This window comes from Curcuma longa, chromosome 4, assembly GCF_044706935.1.
Source record: "Curcuma longa cultivar G26 ecotype Majalengka, Jawa Barat chromosome 4, ITB_CL_G26_1.1, whole genome shotgun sequence".
NCBI classification, from domain to species: Eukaryota; Viridiplantae; Streptophyta; class Magnoliopsida; order Zingiberales; family Zingiberaceae; genus Curcuma; species Curcuma longa.
Window position 1 is genome coordinate 17,297,644 of NC_133864.1, and position 16,130 is coordinate 17,313,773.

Here is a 16,130-nt window from a genome sequence, read left to right on the forward strand (position 1 = left end):
TTTGCGACGAAAACGTATTTTCGTCGCAAAATTGGCGACGAAAATAGGTTTTCATCACCAAATTTGCGACGAAACCATAGTTTCGTCGCCAAATAGCATAAGTGATGGCCCCACCCGTGACCCGACAACTTATCCAATTTGGCGACGAATAGGTGTTTTCGTCGCAAATTGGCTACGAAAACAGGTTTTCGTCGCCAAATTTGCGACGAAACCATAGTTTCGTCGCCAAATAGCCTAAGTGATGGCCCCACCTGTGACTCGACAACTTATCCAATTTAGCGACAAATACTTATCCAATTTGGCGATGAAAACACCGATTCGTCGCCAAATGTCGTAACCCTAACTCAGCCCGTGAACCCGTGGACCACTATATTCTGCTCAAATTGGCGACGAATCACTTATTCGTCACCAATTTTGTGACAAATTTAATTTTTCATCGCCAAATGGAGACGACTTTAGCAACGAATATTTATTCGTCCCAAATTCGCGACTAAACTTCTTTTGTTGCAATTTTCGTTGCAATTGGGCGACGAATGTCTTATTTGTCGCAATTATCGTCGCCAATTAGCGACGAAAAATCTTTGTCGCAAATGTTCGTCGCAAAAGAACTGTATTTTTGTAGTGAAACATTTTTTTCATATTTTTTCAAAATAAAAAATTTCTTTTATTTTTTTATGATTTTCTCGAATCGAGTATTTCTTTAGTAACCAAAATATAGTAGGAGTCCTCTAAGAAACTAAGGTACTTGTTTAATGTAATGGATACTATTTTTTTTTTATTCTTCAACCCTCGAAATCAAATTTTATGTGAAAAGAGATACTATACAAGTAGACCAATAATGAAACTCTCTGACTCAATAATGCTTATGTCTTACTACTATACATAGAAGAAAATAAATTGCTAAAGATATGAACATACTTCAAAAAAAAATATTAAATTTTAATATGTTAATGTCATGCTATAAGAAAGAAATAAATAGATGCATGATGAATAAGATAAACATACTAATGTATGAAATAATAGCAAATAAAAAATGACATGATACCAAGGACAAATTAAAACTAAATAAACAAAATACTAAGCTAGCAAAACTCCCCCAAACTAATATGCATTATCATTAATGTATGGAGGACATAGCGGTATAAAATAAACTTTATGAAAGTGGATAAAAATGACCTTAGCTTTGAGATAAATGTTTGTTCTTTAATATGCAAAAGGGGTCACGATCATGGTGCTCACCACAGCTAGGCTATGTTTGGTGATGCCTCCACAAAATTGCTAGCTTTTTACTCTCAGATGGACCACGACTCTGGCGACTACCACAAGCAGGTCGTGCTTCTTATTGATTCTTCAAAAAAAATTCAATCTTGTACTCGTCAGTGTCTTGGACATACCTACAAAATCAAAACATCAAATTGCAAAATAAAAGGAAATTTGAAAAACTAAAATGAAAAATAAATTTAGATTATCTTCCAAGAAGTACTTATTTTAGGTTATAAGCTTGACTCCTATTGTATTCAATCGAGAGCATGTGATTTGAGGAAGTTGCACTTCTCTCATTTCTTAATAGGCTTATTAAGAACGTATGTCTTAAATCTTACTCGTGTAGAAACAAGTTACTTGCTAACTTTTCTTGATCTTCCATCAAATACAGTTAACTTCAAAAGGTCGTTGTATCTCTTAAACCTTGCTCGTATAGCAACAAGGTACTTGAGAACTTTGGTATCACCATCTCTCGATCCTCCATCAAATAGGCTCAATCTCAAAGGGGTTGCCAGGGGGATGTATATGTGATTTTCCTTAGCCACTTGCTGTAAATTATCCACCCGACAACAATCATTTTTAGAAAAAGGTTGATTAATAGCTTTAGATAGATCAAATGTAATTCATCTTCACCAACTGTAAAAGGGGAGTTCATGATTTGTAACATCAATTATGTCTCTGACTGGCTATTCTGGTCGATGCTCCAATGTCAATTCTGTTAAAACCGATGGAATCAAAATATCTCCACAATGGTATGATATTGTCCACTTTGGGCCTAAACTCTCATGGCTTTGTTCTTGGGCTCTACCCAAAAGGCCTCATACCAATGGAGATACTTTCCATCCTTTTAACCCCATGATCTTTTCTATGTACTTTAGATGTGGGACTATGTTTGCACCCTTGCAACCCAACAATCCCCTCCTCAAACAAAGGACCATAGGCCCCCCCAACGTCGTTTTGATGTCTGAATCCTCGACCCACCAGGAATTTTTATCCTTCGGTCCACCCGACCTACTAGGACTTCCCACCTAGCCGCAGCTAGGACTTTTTGCCCCTCGGTCCACCCGACCTACTAGGACTTCCCACCTAGTCGCAACTCGAACTTTTTACCCCTCGGTCCACCCGACCTACTAGGACTTCTCACCTGGTGTCTGGTCCTCTTGATTCAGACACGGGAGCACCCACTTCCTTTGTTTAAGATTCAAACCACATGGTTAGATATGGATCATAGCTCATCCGGCGGTTAGTCCGGTGAAGAGCAGTCTCGCTCTGATACCACTTGTTAAAACCGATGGAAACAAAATATCTCCACAATGGTATGATATTGTCCACTTTGGGCCTAAACCCTCATGGCTTTGTTCTTGGACTCTACCCAAAAGGCATCATACCAATGGAGATACTTTCCATCCTTTTAACCCCATGATCTTTTCCATGTACTTTAGATGTGGGACTATGTTTGCACCCTTGCAACCCAACAAATTCTGTCTTCATGGATGTTCAACAACAATGGTAGGTGCCACGGGCAAACCGTGAATCATGCTATAATGCTTTTCCTTTGGCTTTTCATCTCCCAATATGCTTTAATGCCAATACCTCCACCTCCTGTCAATATAAAAGACAAATCATAGTTATCTGAACTAAAAAGATGAAATGAATATGAATGCTAGAAGTTTATACAAAATAAGTTCATATAATGAAATAATTGCATGTTAAATAAGACTAAAACATATGCATGATTCATACACATCAAGCACTCAACGATTTGTGATGAGCTCTTGGGGTGAGTAGAAAAATATATCAATGTGGAGTAGCCTAATGTGTTAGGCGAGAACAAGAGACCATGGCGGAATAGACAACCCACAAGGCAAACATTGGCCGACATCCAATAGAAACACGACCAATTCGTGTGGAGCACCCTCAGATTTTATATCATGGTGTGATGACGATTGGGGGTACCCCTTTGGCAATCCTTAAGGATAATGTTAGTACCGATGGAATCAAAATATCTCCACAATGGTATGATATTGTCCACTTTGGGCCTAAGCCCTCATGGCTTTGTTCTTGGGCTCTCCCCAAAAGGCCTCATACCAATGGAGATACTTTCCATCCTTTTAACTCCATGATCTTTTCCATGTACTTTAGATGTGGGACTATGTTTGCACCCTTGCAACCCAACAATCCCCCCCTCAAACAAAGGACCACAGACCCCCCTCAACGTCGTTTTTGATGTCTGAATCCTCGACCCACCCGGACTTTTTGCCTCTGGATCCACCCGACCTACTAGGACTTCCCACCTAGCCGCAGCTAGGACTTTTTGCCCCTCGATCCACCCGACCTACTAGGGCTTCCCACCTAGTCGCAACTAGGACTTTTTGCCCCTCGATCCACTCGACCTACTAGGACTTCTCACCTGGTGTCTGATCCTTTTGATTCAGACACGGGAGCACCCACTTCCTTTGTTTAAGGTTCAAACCACATGGTTAGATCTAGATCATGGCTCATCCGGCGGTTAGTCCGGCGAAGAGCGATCTCGCTCTGATACCACTTGTTAGTACCGATGGAATCAAAATATTTCCATAATGGTATGATATTGTCCACTTTGGGCCTAAGCCCTCATGGTTTTGTTCTTGGGCTCTCCCCAAAAGGTCTCATACCAATGGAGATACTTTCCATCCTTTTAACCCCATGATCTTTTCCATGTACTTTAGATGTGAGACTATGTTTGCACCCTTGCAACCCAACAGATAAGGCTTTGCAAATATGCCAGGATTACCAAGTGCTCCGATGTCCTCTCGAGTATAAAGGGGAGCCATAAAATCTGTAGTCAAGATGTTCTACATTTAACATATGGAGTATAACTATACTACGCAAAAATGTTGCGGTCTGGATGGAAAAAATCGAGAGAGTCAGGAGGTCCACCGTCCACACCCCATTTTGTGTCATATTCTACAGGCGATCGATCTCCTGGGGAAATGCAAGGACCTTTGTCTCCACCAACTATTTGATGGAGCCCTTGAAGCGTTGCCTAAGAACATCCTTGTACCAACACTCCTTCACAAGGAGTGATCAATGTTATTGCTTGGGGAGCAACATATAGGAATTCTAACAGGGCACAGAGAATATGATGGTGGGCGGTAGCCCGTCATTAAAGCCAAGACTTCTAAATGATTGGAACGGAGGATCTGGAAGGTGTGGCGTTCCCTCGTAATGACACTCTAGTCATCAGAATGGCTATTGCCAACTATGAAATAGCCCGAGTCTTAATTGACTCTGAGAGTTCTGTCAATGTGCTTTTTAGGCGATCTTTTGACCAGATGTGCTTGGGAGAAGCCAATTTATATTCGGTATCCACTACTTTGTTTGGGTTTGCAGGGCACATGGGGCAACCCATGGGGCAAATTGTTTTGCCACTATCACTAGGGAAAGAGCCCCTTAGAAAGACCCATATATCCTCGTTCACAATAGTGGGTGTTCCTACTTGCGATGTTATTTTGGGGTGGTCAGCCTTGGTTGCTTTCATGGCAATGACTTCACTCTACCATCAAAAGATCAAATTCTTGGTGGAGAATCAAGTTGGGATACTGCGTGGGAGCCAGCAAGTGACAAGGGGATGTTATGTGAAAATGGTTCAAGTTGACCAAAAGAAGACCCATGAGGGGATCATGTTAGAACTAGAGTTGAAGTTGAGAAAAGATCGGGGGATCCCAGTGTTCATTTCTTGCAAGAAGCAAGATCAAGGGAATTTTTGAAAGAAGACCTTGAGCCGATGGTGTTATTTCCAACTAATAATGGAAAGTTACCCGAATAGCTCGGGCATGAGGGACGCGCTCAGAGAAAATCAAATGGTGTGTCTATGAAGGAACACAGATGTATCCACCTAGAGGGTGCAAGATCTATTAGGAGTCGCTTCAACTCTAATGGAGCACTAACTTAACATCACCCCAAGGGTCAGGACAGTCAAGAAAATGCACTTTGGACTAGAAAAGGGCAGGATCATTTTTGAGGAAGTGAAGAAAATTTTAGAGGTGGGACATGTGAAAGAAATTCAATTCCCTATATAGTTGTTGAATGTGGTGTTGATGCCTAAAGTGTCAGGATGTTAGTGGATGTGCATGGATTTCTAGGATCTTAATAGAGCATGTTCGAAGGATTCTACTAGCTCTCTTGGATTGATCAACCGATAGATTTGACGGTAGGTCATGAGTTCATTTCTTTGATGGACGCATAACAGGGATATTATCAAATCCCTTTAGCAGAGGCAAACTAGGATAAGGTTAGCTTCGTGACATCCGAAGGTATGTTTTGTTATGTGATCATGTCCGCAGAAGCCACCTATTAAGGCTAATGGATTGTGTGTTTGATTGACAAATAGGGAAAAATATGGAGGTGTATGTAGATGATATCCTGGTCAAATTTGTCTAGGCCAAAGATTTCATAATGGGCCTCGAAGAAACTTTCAACACCCTACAGGAGCACAACATGAAGTTGAATTCGAGTAAGTGCATTTTTAGGACTCAGAGCAAAAAATTTCTGGGTTACATGGTAATTGAACAAGAAATTGGCGTAAACCCTTAGAAGACTTAGGTCCTTTGCAATATGCAGTCTCCAAAAACTCTCTAGGAAGCCTAAGGCTGGTAGGACGATAGTGGCTCTATCCAAATTCATCTCTAGATCTATTGAAAAGGGTCTACCTTTCTTTTGGGTGTTGAGAAGAGAAGCTCGTTTTCATTGGAACGAAGACTGTGAACGAGCTTTCTAGGAGTTGAAAAGATATTTGGCCAACTTTGTCAATGTTATCTAAACTACACCTAGGGGAGCAACTCTGGGTGTACTTGGCCACTTCAAAAGGGGCTTTCAATTCTGTCTTACTCTGATAGGAACGAGTAGTTCAATAGCCCCAAGCTCTGCTATTCCGAGCTAGAAAAACTTACATGGTGCTTGTGATGACGGCAAGACAGTTGTACTCGTATTTTTTATCACACCAGTGGTGGTGTTGACCAATAGTGCTTTGGGAAGGGTTCTAGTTCACCCGGATGCTTTGGGGTGACTAGTCAAATGGACCATCGAGTTAAGTATGACCACCAATATCAACTCCACATGGCTATTATGGCGTAAACTCTCGCAAACTTTTTAGTAGAGTTAGCTACTCCCAAGGAGGAACGTGTGTGGAAGGTGTTTGTAGACGAATCTTTAACTGCCAAAGGCAATGAGGTGGGAGTAGTTTTGGTCTCACCTCAGGAGGAGGAGTTCCGCCTAGCCATCCAGTTGGACTTCCTTGTCTCTAACAATGAGGTTGAATATGAAGTATTGTTAATAGGGCTTCTGGTAGGCAAGAGTATCGGGGCTTCCTGAGTTGTGGTGTACTTTGATTCCTAGTTGGTGACTTGCTAAGAGAACAACTCGTTTGTAGTGGAAGAGGACCGTCTGGTCAAATATGGTGAGACATGTGAATGGGCTATGGAAGATTTCACGGAATTGGTGTTGCAATAGATCTCACACGAAGAAAATAGTAAATCAGATATGTTAGCCAAGATGGTCAGTTCACTGGCAAAATGGGTTACACGAGACCCCTCGAGGTATGAGCATTTCATTGCAGGAGTACGTACAAGAAGTAACATCAAACGAAAGTCAACCGAAAAGGCTAGATTGGCATTCATAATTACTTAGTTATATACAAGAAAAGGTTCCTCTCGGTAAGTCTCTCTCTGATGATGAGCCTAGCATTTCTTAATAGTCGATGGGATAGTGTTCAAGAGATCTTTCAGCTAACCATTGTTTCCATGTTTGGGACTAATTGAGGTCAAGAACGTGTTGTGGGAAATTCACAAGGGGTGTTGTGGTAATCATCTTGGAGGTAAGGTGTTGGCTCGGAAAGCTATGTTGGCGGGATTCTTTTGGCCAACCATGACAAGGGATGTTGCCCATTTGGTGAAGACTTGAAAGGCATGTCATATGTATAGTCAGATGTTAAGCAACCCAGTGAAATTGCTGCAAATACTGGTGTCTTTATGCCCTTTTGACCAATGAGGAATGGATATAGTTGGATCCTTACCAACAACCCCCCTCCAAAGAAAGTTATTGATTGTAGCAGTTCATTATTTTTCTAAATGGATAGAGGCAAAATCATTGGCGAGAGTGATAGAAGATGCAATCATTAAGTTTTTGTGAAGGAATATTATATGTCGGTTTGGAATCTCTCATTGACTAATTAATGATAATGGGAGATAGTTCCAAGGGCATAAGATTTGGGCATGGCATCTGGAATTAAAGATCGAGCAAGCGTTCACCTCCATCGCATATCCTCAGGACAATGGACAGGTGGAAGTGACTAACTAGAATACTATCCTAGGGTTAAAAACCAAATTGGGTTTGGTGAAGGAGATTGGGTGGTGGAGTTGTTTGGGGTGTTACGGGTGCACCGAACCACTCGCTGAACCCCAACAAGGGAGACTCCTTACAGTCTAGTATACTGGATGGAAGAAATATTGTCAACCGAGATAGCAAGTGCCCGAGTACAAACTTATCAATCAAGAAACAATAGGGAGCCACGAAGGGTGGATCTGGATTTAGTGGAAGGGAAGCGTGAAGCAATTCGAGTTTATATGGTTGTCTATCAATGGTGCGTTAGCCAAATATTTAATCAGAGGGTTTTTCCTCACTCTTTCCAAGTGGGAGATTTGGTGTTGTGTAAATCTCGACTGACAGGAGAAGTTATGAAGTTGGCACCTATATGAGAGGATCCATTTAAAGTGGTAAAAAAGTTGACTGACAGAACTTATTATATGCAAGATGTGGAAGGCAGCAATCTACTTCGCCCTTGGAATATCCTTCATCTTCAACCTTACTTCATCATTTTTTTATTAAAGAGGGGGAGCTAAAAGAAGGAAATCTCTTTTCCGACCCCGTGGATATTCTAGGGTTGTGGGGCCAAGCATGACTCGATTGCCTTTATCTAGTTTAGTCGTCAGACCCTCAACCTGGCCGAATATTTACTCACCTAGTCCTCAAGCAGTCGAACCCCAGTTCCTCGAGTCGACCAAATATATAGTCACCTAGTCCTCTATCAGTTGAGCCCTTGGATCCTCGGCCCAGCTGAATATACAGTGACCTAATCTGCGACCAGTCAAGCCCTCACATCCTCGTCTTGATCGAATATATAGTCTCTTGCTGATCGGTCAGTCGATACCCCAAGTCCTCGACCCAGTTGAATATATAATCTCCTGGTCCTCAACCAGTCAAGGCCTCAGGTCCTCGGCTCGGTATGATATATAGTCTCCTAGTCCTCGGCCAGTCAAACCCTTGGGTCCTTGACCCGATGGAATATATAGTCTCCTAATCCTCGGCCAATCGAGCCCCCGATTCCTCAACCAATCAAGCCCTCGAGTCCTTGGCTCGATTGGATATATAGTCTCCTGGTCCTCGGCTAGTGGAGTTCTCGAATCTTCGGCCAGGTCGGGTTTTTAGTCTTCTTGTCCTTGGTCAATTGAGCCCTCAAGTCCCCGACCCAACCGGATATATAATCTCATAGTCCTCGATCAATCGAGCCCCTAGGTCTTGACCCGACTAGATATATAGTATCCTGGTCCTCGATCAATCGAGCCCCAAGGTCCCGAACCGGCCAGATATTAGTATCCTAGTCCTCGACCAATCAAGCTTGCGAACGGCTTGGGATGTTTAGCTACGAGGGATTTTCCTTAGAGGTGGTTGTGATTCTTTAGTACTATTTGTGAATATGTCCAAAAGATCAAAGCCTTATTGTGTGTTTAGTTCAAACAAAATGAAGATATTAGCATTATAAACCAAAAATATAATTTAAAACATATTCTTTCACAACCCAGGCTGAGGTTTACATTATAATAAGGGAGAGCTAAAGAAATCTAGTTCATTCCTACTCTAATTGTGCTTCAAAAGCTTTTAGGGGATAACTAACTAGGGCAGCTTGGTAATCCAGGAAGTCGTTGGACCTGTCGGTAGGCGGATATCCCTGGGATTTGAATGGTTTTACGATACCTTTGAATCCAAGTTGGGAATATATGTCGGCCTTGGCGATCAACCAATCGATCAGTTGTTGCTCCCGGACCTGCCAACGTTCTTCCTCAGATGCCCAGAGCTGGTCAGTGAGTTGTTGCTACCGGGTCTACCAGTGTTCCGCCTCAGAGGCCCAGATTTGGTTGGTCAGGTGTTGCTCTTGAGATTTACAATGTTCTTCCTCAGAAGTCTGGAGCCGGTCATTCAGTCGTTGTTCCCCACCCTCTAACTTTCTGCTTCGGAAGCCCGGGGATCCTTTTGCTCAGCACGAGCAGCTGCAGCTTCCTGATACACTTGTGAAACCTTGTGGGCAAGGACCAACATCTTCTGATATGCAGTCGTAATTTGTGAGTCAATGGTGGTAAAAGCTTTGATGGTGCTTCTGGATATCTCTCTAGTTATTGGCGAGTTGAGATTCTGAGAAGAATGTTGCTAGTGAACGTTGAGTTTGTGTTCGGCAATCCAATCATGACTATCTACTCTATTCCACTCTTCTAGAGTGTAAATAACATAGCTCTGTTCTACCTCCACTTTCTTCTCCAGAAACTAGATTTGCATCTCTAACTATTTCTGTTTTTGAGCCTCCTAAGCTACTGCTTCAGAGGCCTGAGCCAGTTGGGTGTTGCAGTGGCCTAGTTGTTGTTGCAGGCAAGTGGCTACAGCTTGATCTCAGGATTCCACGAGTTCTTGATTTTTTTTCATTGAGCTGTTGGCAGCATTCTTTCAGACTATCTTTTATGGTTCTCCCTCTTTCTCCTATGATTGATGGAGGGCGGTTTAGCTGCATGACTTGTGCTTGAAGTTCAGCGTTTTGGGTAGTGGCTCGAGTCTATTGAATTTTGTAGTGGTGGATGAAATCTCATTGCCCGGCAAGTGCTTGTCGAAGTGCAAGTCGTTAGGGAGCTTAGGGAAAGGGAAAGGGTTGGAGAAATATGATTGTGATTCTTACTAGGTTAAGTCCATGTCGAAGTTGTTTGAGGGGTGCATCCAAGTCTTCTTGGTTAAGGAGGTAGAGTTCTTCAGGAGATTGATGGGCTAGGCGCTGGAGGAGGGTGTTTGGTGGGGATCGTATGGGAGGAGGCAAGTGAGCAGTGCTAGGTGATATGGGAGTGTTCGGCTAAGGTATTAGAGATCCGGAGATGAAGACCGTAGGCAAAGTGGTGGCATAGTCAGAGGGGAGCTTGGTTGAGCCTCTTCTGTAGGCTTAAGAGTATGGATGCTCAGACGAAGGGTCGGGAATGGTTGAACTTGGGGGAAGGTTGGTGCAAGGAGAACCGAAGCTTGTGATGTGGGAGAGGTTGAGTGTTCGGGCCAAGTCAGGAGAAGGGGTTGCTCGGGAAGTGAAATAATTAGGAAGGATCGAGGGGAGAAGGGGAAAAGGGGTTGGACAATGTTCCTTCTTGAAATCGTCACGAGATGAGCCACCGGATAGCTGGCTTCTATAGTGACGAAGTCACTGAAGACCCAAGAATAGGTAGACTGACTAGAGAGCCTGTGAAACTTAAGAAAGAAAGAGAGTTAGAATGGAGGTCAATGGTGCCCTGACTCAGCCACTCCGATGTCCAAACTAAATGATTGATCAGAGGAGCTTAAGAAGAAGAACAGTAGATGAGCGTATATAGATGTAAGTGTGTGCATGTGTGTACCTTGGCTCGCGAAAACGGACTCCTTTTATATAATGTATTAGGAGTGGAATATCACATTTGCAGTAAAGAAAGTGTCAAATCACCGTAGAGGAATGCCCCATCGTCTAACTGCAGGGGTGACTGATGATACCCCTTTAGGAGTACGACACATTGGCAACACGTTTGGTCACTCCGTTTTCCAGACCAAGATCGCCACAGACCCAATCCATGAGTCGTCAGCAATAGATGTGTTGCGCTTGAGTGAAAATGGAAGTTTTAGAATCAAGTGACTAGGGAGCTCAAGCTTAGTTCTAAAGAAAGAGGCAGGCATTAGGGTTGAGTATTCGATTAAAATCGAATCGAACCAAATTGAACTGAATTAACCAAAACTAAACAAATTAAATTTTTTTAAATTAACCGAACCAATCGAAACAGGCATAACGTTCGGGCATCTCGTGATTCGGCTATGGTGCCCAGGACTCAAGTCCTTTGAAGCTCGAGAAATCGAGCGGTTGAGCGCTCGACGAGGAGTTGATGAGTTCGAAAAATGTTATATGTCAATAAGCAGTAAGGAGATATGCATTTAGCCATTAGTGTATGGAAGTCATTAAAGGATGGCAACAGTCATTACAACGGAAGGGCTGGATCATTAGTGAAGGGTGGCGACCATTGTGGTAAGGCAATTATTACTGAAAACCGTTATCCTGTAAGGGCAGCATAAAAGGTATGGTGATTGAAGAAGTAACAGAGTTTTTTAATTTTTCTATTACTTCGTACAAACTAGTAAGGAAACTCTGACTTAAGCATAACAGGGGCAATGTCGGATCTCGTCGGCCACCGCCCTTAGACTCATGTTAACCTTGGGCAGGAGGCTACACATCTAGTTGTAGGAAGGCAAGTAGAGCTCAGGGAAAGAGATCGGATTTCTACCATAACAGTCAGTTAGTTTGATTTTGTGTAATTCGATTTGATCAGTTTGATTTTAACAGAATGTTCAACCCTACTTAAAATGATTAAATTTTAATTTAAAATTAGATGGTGGAGATGGTTAATTTGGTAGGTGATTAAAAATTTACTGATGATGAATTATTTTCAAGTTTTGAATTAAAAGTTTTCCTGGATCTAACTCTCAACCTAATCTACAGCATCATTCATTCAACTTTTGAGATCAACAATTTATAATCTCGGCGAAGCCGAAGCAATACCCTCCTCCGTAATGATCAATTGTATCTTCCTGATTTACCTCTTCATAGATGATCGTAGGACCGATCGTGTGGAACCGCTGGGTAGCAGATTCCACCTTTTACTGAAGAGATCAACAATTTATCCGACTACTAATGACAACTAAAATACCCAGATATAAGCCTTTTGGAATAGAGATTAAATCATGATGATCAATGAAAATGGAAGGACTAGATCATGACAACTTTTAAGAACAAAACTCTTACATTTAGCTTACTTAACACCTGCCACCATGGGCCATGAGAGTTAGTCACTGCATGCATAAATGAGGCACTTAGGGACTATGCAACTGTCCAATTACCTCTGTCAATTGCCTATAGTTTTTCATTCAATTAGCAATAGTGATAAAAGGTTGTTGCTACATATATAGTTACTTGAAACACTAATTGGAAGTAAATTTGAGGTGCATGGGCATACGGAATTAACTCTCATTGAATTTACTCCATTAATGGCATTTCAGTGCCCTTTTCCTGCAATTTATGTTTCAACAAGTAGGAGAAACAATGATATCCTGGATTCTTTGTTAGCACAATCCTTATCCATGCACACCTTTTTACAGTATGGAAAAGATTCTCGAACGATACGAGCATTACACGTATGCAGAAAAGACTCTCAAATCACCTGATCTTGAGTCTCAGGTCAGTAAACTAAACAGTCCTGCCCTATGTTGTATACTTGCAGCACTACCATACGCATTGTTATTCTTGTTTTCTGACATCTAATGAGTCGGCATGCCAGTTAGATCTAACTTAAAGCTTAGTTTAGGTTTTAAGTTAGTGAAACTATACGAACATGCAATTCAATTTTGATTAGTTAGTCTAAGAACTAAGTTCTCCAATTGTGGTCTTTCATCTAAATACAAATGAAATTTTTTGACTTTCTTGATAGATTAATAGTTTGTAATATGCAGACCAATTGGTGTCAAGAATATGGCAAAGCTTAAGGCCAAGGTTGAAAGTTTAAGTAAAAGTCAAAGGTAATCGAAGAATTGCCTACCATTAGACATACTCGTTGCCCTAATAAACACTGATTCACACTACCTCTATCTCACAGGCATCTAATGGGAGAACAACTGGATTCCTTGAATCTCAAAGAACTCCAACAGTTAGAGCATCAGCTGGAAATTTCTCTAAAGCATGTCAGGTCAAGAAAGGTAATTTCAGTTCTACATGCCCATCACTAACAATTTCCGATCTAAAACAATAAACAATCTCTTTAAAAGTCGAAGCTATTTGTTCACTCCACAGAGCCAAGTCATGTTTGACTCCATTGCTGAGCTTCAACGGAAGGTAATCTCGAATACTTCACTTTATATTTTAGTACAGGTTTGAGAAGGATGTCTAGTTACTTCATTAAATGCAATTCACAACTTAAATACCTAGGTATTTAAATACTGTATTGTTAGATTAACTAAATCATTAAATGCTAAAGAAAAAAATTAGCATTCTCACCGGCGTTTCAGTCGCAGCAGATTGCATATCTAGAGCTTCATGGAATCCTTTTAACTTCTTTTTCCTTCCGATGTGTAGGAGAGAGCACTTCGAGAGCAGAACAAAAATTTAGAGCAAGAGGTAACACAGTGTTGACTGTGGCTCAATTAAGTTCAGATCCAGAAATGATCACTCACCTTTCTTGTGATGTCATGTAAACTAGCTGAAGGAGAAGCAGCGAGCTCACTGGGAACAAGACCGAACAAGCCCCGTATCATCTCCTCCTCTGGTGGCAGAGCCTCAACCCACGCTAAACATCTGGTGCTCACCCTTTGCACTTCTTTACAAAACAAGCTGACACTTTACTCTCGAAGATTTGCTGTATGAAGTATAGATTTGTTTAGGAACTAATCATTTAGCTTTCCAGGTGTCACCAAGGAAGGGGAGGTGGCGATGGCCCTGGCGAGGCAGCTGCACAGACTCAGGTTAGGATCAGCGGTAGCTTGTTGCCGCCATGGATGCTCCACCACCTGAACGGCTAGTGGTAAACTTGGCACAAAATAATGAATCTCTGTTTGATGATCACTAGCTCCGCCACCATGTTCAGCTCGTACGTGCCCACTGTCCGGGCATGCTTGACTTTTTTTCGAGCTTCTTGCTACCCCTAACTTGTTATTTAGCCTTTGCTGCGTCTGTGAATGTGTTGAAAACAACGCTAAATGTTCACTGCTGCTAGTAGTGCTATGAAGCTACATGCTTCGAATATCCTATACTTTTCGGCAGCACAGCAGAAACCATGCCACTAGCTTTCAGTGGAATGCAAATGCTGTGATGTCTTACAGTATTGTATATCAAAATTTTATAGACATCCTCCGTGTACAGGGTTGTAAACTGTAAACGAGTTAAGTCGAATTAAGCTTGTGATGTTTAAACTTATATGATAAGGTAGCTGAGTTAAGCGAAACCAAACCTGAAATGAATTAAACTATTGAAATAGTTGTTCAAGTTTGCTTGATTTCTTTTTATGAATTTGAACTTGGTTCAAGTTTGGTTCAAGCTTCGTTTAAGTTTGGTTCGTTTTAATATTATCAAATTTTCACTTCAAGTTTATTTGATTGTTTGAAATTTTTACATTTTAAAAATTGTTTGGTTCATTATTGAAGCTTGATAATAGAAGTTTGTTTGTTCAGTTTTTTTTAAAAAAATATACATTTATTTATCATGTTAATTTATTAATGATCATGGTTCACAAATTTTGTTCGTGAATATTATTCATAAATATTGTTCACAAGCAGTTCACTTCAGTAAAAGATGGAATCCGCCACCCCAACAATTCTACACAGTTAGCCCCACGACCATCTGTGAAGGAGGTAAATCGAGAAATTGCAATTGGCTACGACGGAAGAAGGCATTACCTCGGTTTCGTCGAGATTCGACCCTTGTCCACTTTAGCAAGTCTGCCTCGTCATAACAACTCAACTATGACCCTTGCCCAGTTCACAATCTCTATTCATGAATAGTTCACAAGCTTGTTCATTTAGTTTAATGAGTTATTCAAACTTATTTATTTAATTGACCTTGTGTGTATTGAACGAACATAAATAAGCTTTCATCATCAAGTCGAACGTCAAGTTTGCCCATGAACATTTGATTCGTTTACGGCCCTATACAGATCCATCTACTAGCATAAAACCATGCACATTGCGCAAAAATTTATAAATATTTCAAAAATACTATCTGTGAGAAATCATGCTTTACAAGTTATGATTATATAATTTTATAAATATGAAACATATGGATTAATGAGTAAACCTACCAACTCTAACCCTTAGACAGAAGGTTAAGTATTATAGTTGTCTAATGGTTTTGATCTCCGGCATCTAATATAAAGTGAAATTATGAGGAATGGCTAGATATTGATGTTTCTACTTTGGACCTGTTACAAAGTGATAGACATCAACCAGCCGACGGTATTCTGGAGGATAGGGTATATAGGACATACCATCTGTGAGTTGATCTGTGTTGCACATCTCCAGTTCAACTAACTTTGCATCGTATAAAATTCTTATTATCGAAAAAAAAAAACAAATTTTATATATCATAATAATACAATACAACATGAGAAGAAATAAATATTAAATTTAAATATTGATGAGAAATACAGAAAGTGAAAGATTTTTTAATTTAATAGAATAAAAATATATATATATATAAAATTTAAATTTAATAATATTAGACGTAATGAAATAATTATTAAGATAGACGATGACGAATTATTTGTAACTAAGAGTTTTAAATATTTATGATCATTTTTATAAAAAGATGAAAGGATTAAAAGAGCGGTTTTAAATAGAATAAAAATAGAATAATTGAAATAGAGAAGAACATCAAATGTTCTTTATTATCGTAAAATACCTCTAAAAGACTTAAAGGAGAGTTCTACAAATTGTTATATCATATGAAATTGCATGTTAAACTATAACTTGAACACACAAGCAGAAGATTAAAGTTACAAAGATGAGGATGTTAAAATAAATATACG

At 40.6% G+C, this 16,130-nt stretch overlaps 1 pseudogene; it reads left to right on the forward strand.

The window, feature by feature from the left end:
• The window catches only part of LOC141826738 (protein VERNALIZATION 1-like), a 34,449-nt pseudogene extending 19,917 nt beyond the window's left edge, over window positions 1-14,532 (forward strand).
• The last annotated feature ends 1,598 nt before the right edge of the window (window positions 14,533-16,130 follow it).